The sequence below is a fragment of the Lampetra fluviatilis genome, chromosome 12 (genome assembly GCF_964198595.1).
Source record: "Lampetra fluviatilis chromosome 12, kcLamFluv1.1, whole genome shotgun sequence".
NCBI classification, from domain to species: domain Eukaryota; kingdom Metazoa; phylum Chordata; class Hyperoartia; order Petromyzontiformes; family Petromyzontidae; genus Lampetra; species Lampetra fluviatilis.
In genome coordinates this window covers 3,006,632-3,010,255 of record NC_136286.1, presented here as the reverse complement: position 1 = coordinate 3,010,255, position 3,624 = coordinate 3,006,632, and the positions used below count along the sequence as shown (strand labels likewise).

General features: G+C 53.1%; 1 pseudogene; it reads right to left on the bottom strand.

Moving 5' to 3' along the window:
• Positions 1-2,402: 2,402 nt before the first annotated feature.
• Positions 2,403-3,419, bottom strand: LOC144934924 (ATP synthase peripheral stalk subunit b, mitochondrial-like; annotated as a pseudogene).
• Positions 3,420-3,624: the final 205 nt, after the last annotated feature.

The following is a 3,624-nucleotide window of genomic DNA, read 5'->3' as shown; positions in this document are numbered from 1 at the left end:
GCCTCTCCCCCGCTCGTTCGTGGTTCCTTCTCGTGGCGCATCTGAGTCGTCCTCGTCCCTCTCTCTCTCTCTCTATCTGAAAGCGACAAGCGAATATATTACTATTAATAAGGTCAAAACCGGCTCAGCGTTTGCTTGCTTAAATCGAATGTTGCTGGCTAATATTCGAGTCTGGGAAGCCAACAGGCAGATAGGCTAAACACGTTTTATTTGTATGTGGAGGAGACACAGAACGGAGAGGGGGGGTGTCTACTAATACACGTGTACAACCCCTGCCCCCCCCCCCCCCCCAGAGGTTTCACGCGCCCCAGAGAGTCACAGCCAGAGAGAGAGAATCGGCACGCGCACGCGCGCACGTGCACGCGCTATTGTCAGCGCCTCGCTGTGATTTACACGGCGACAGTGGAGGTCGCACAAAAAATGAAACTCTTTATCAAGACGGGACACCTGTGCACGCTGTGAATGACTTTTTGGCGAGCGAAGAGGATTAATGATGATGACGGTAGTGGTGGTGGTAGTGGTGGTGATGGTGAAGATTGTGCTGGAACCTTGCCGTGACCTCGCAATGGGATGGGGTGGTTTGTGTCCGCTCTCTCTCTCTCGGTTTGGTGGTTACGCGCCACACAAATTCATCCGCTTCATGCGTCCTTGGACCGACTCGTTCTTTGAGACCATATCATGGCAAAAAATGCAATAATTATTTTGCACGGATTGTATTTTTACACCGCTGTGTGTACTTTATCCAACAGTGTTCATCATCGTTAATCAGCAGCAACAGCAGCAGCATCAGCAGCAATTGCTGCAGCAATCGGTAACCATTGCAGCCGTATCATCATAATCATCAACGTCGTCATCATCCACAATTGAAAAGTTTATTTTAGAAGATCCCATAAATAGTTCGCGTTGTCACGAGACGAACACGTGACAATGTGGAGCTCTTGCAGAAAGTAGTGCACCGCCCCGTGTCGGAAAACAGCCCCTTGACGACGACATCAAAGCACTACTCGTTACGTGCGTACGTTGAACTTCTTTTGCGCCGTACGTAGCCAACCGCGCTCATCGGTGGTAGTTCCGAGGTCCATTCGGTTGCCTCTTATCCACACCAGGTGGCGCTGAACGTGTTCCCCAAGGCCCTGTTGTGAGATGCTGTTCGTCGCATGGACACATCGTTTACCCGCAGAGCTGGAGAACGCCGCTTTACATGACAAAACGCATCTCCCGCCGCAGTTTGATTGGTGCCGTTAGCAGTGACCGCGCTGAGCCTACCAACTCCCCTGCACACTTGAGAACGCAGTTCAATCACGACTCGGTCGATGTTAGACTATGGATCTTTGAATGAGTCGATGGATCCTCGACGCAAGGCATCGGTGTGACCGGGCTGTGCGCATCAACTCGCTACACACTGGCGTTGTCCGAAACCCCGCCTATGAAATGTTATCCAGGATTCTAGATTTGAAGCTTTCGTGACTGCAAGGATTCATACTCTTAGTTCTTTCGGTAAAGTCACGTAGGTAAAAAATTAAATTAAATTAATAAAAAATAAAATAAAAATCACGACGTTTCGGAGGCATCAGGTGGGACCGTCACATCCAGATATGCTGCATCAAGATGCAGCAAATCTGGCTGTGACGGTCCCACCTGATGACGGAGACTTGTGTTGCCTCCGAAACGTCGTGATTTTTATTTTATTTTTATTAATTTTAATTTCATTTTTTACCTACGTGACTTTACCGAAAGAACTAAGAGTATGCTATCCAGGATCTCAACCAACGGGACCGGCTGACCGCTCCGACTGCCCTTTGACCCACCCAACGCTGCCCGCGCCGGCTGGCTTCACGATTACACGTGCCGATACATCCTCCTCCATCCTCATCATCGCGACAGACGCCGCGCGTGAGCTGTGCCAAGCCCGACGCGGTGCTGGCGAGGGGAGAGAGCGATCCGAGAGGGCAGCCGGGCCCGGCCCGAAGGCGGAAAGTCTCGCGTATCTCAAAGAGGAGCAATCGATTGATTGCCCGCAGACATTGCGGCAATAAAGAACTAATCTCATCAGGCCACGTTCCGCTTCGCGAGACAGCACTTTCATCTCTCCCAGGATACAGAAAGTTAAAAGTCACTAAATCGACTGCAGGCATTTTTCACCTTTAACGCCCTTTCAAAGCGAGGGTATTTTCGTGGGCGAGTCGCAGCCGTCGTCACTGGGAGCTGTCGCGCCATCGCAACGTCGCCTGCTCGCTCCCAGGAGGCCTGTCGCTCGCCGGTGTCTTCTCTCTCTTTTTTTTTTTGGAGGAGTTTAATAGTTTTTATTGAGCAGACACTGCTGAGAAATACATTTTTTTTTGCTATTGGGGACTCCAGAAACCGCGTTGAGAATTGGGAGGTTTGGCACCACTAGGGTAGCGCCGTGTGGCTCAAGCTCACGCCTGTGCGGTCTTGGACAGAACCTTGAGGTCAGCGATGCACTTAGCAATGGTCTCCTTATCCTGTGCACAAAAAGACAAAGATCACCCGTATATGATCATCATCATCATCACGATCCATGGGCAGACAGTCCGTAGGTGTCCACTGCACATTTCGTCACTTGTTTCCACTTTGGTGCCAGAAAGATGTGCCAACATGCTCCAGCAGTGCCACATCTTTCCGGCACCATTATTATTTACGATCGCGCAATTCGCAATGAAAGACTTCCGGCGCCGCGACGCAGTAAATGCCCGGCAGCGGCTCGGGTGATAGTCGGGGCGCTCTCTGGCTGTCACCTGCTGGGGCGTGATGCTGCCCATGACGCCGCGCTCCTTCCACCCAGGTGATCATGTGGTGCAGGCGCACGCACATGCACCACGTGGTGCATGCGCACGCGCACGCTCGTCTCCAGCAGCAGTAGGGCCACGTTGTTCTTCTTGGCGTCGAAGAGCATGTTCCTACCCCCCACGCACCACTGCTCTGTCTTCTCGCTCTCGATGGCCTTCGTCAGGTTGTTGGTGGTTACATCCTTCACCGAGTTCACGCTCTCGATCAATTCGTCATTCAGTTTGTCTGCGTAGGCGGCAACATCTTTCCCGTATTTCTTGACGATGTAGACGCGGATTGCCGCCATGCTGAGGCCGGCAAAGGTCTCGTGGTTGATGATGTACAGCTCCTTGGAGAGAAGCTAGGTCAGCAAGCCCGAGACCCAAGGTGTACGGACCTGTGACGCCGATCTTGGGGTAGAGGAACTGGAATAACTCCTCAGGGACGAAGCCATGGCGGACCTTCCCGCCACAGGAGCATGGCTCTGGCTGCTCGTGTGCAGCAGATTACGGGGCACAGCGACCACACAGACCCTGGCAGCTGCAGCAGGCTTTGCAGTCGCTGAGAGGAGAGAGAGGCGAGAGAGCATCGCGAGGAGGTTGACTGCTCCTCCGTCTGCCCGGCGACTCAAGACTGCCTTCTCTCTCAGCTACTCTCTCTCCCAGCCACACTCTCTCCCAGCCACTCTCTCTCCAAGCCACTCTCTCTCCCAGCCATTCTCTCTCCCAGCCACTCTCTCTCCCAGCCACTCTCTCTCAGCCACTCTCTCTCCCAGCCACTATCTCTCTCCCAGCCACTCTCTCTCAGCCACTCTCTCCCCCAGCCACTCTCTCTCCC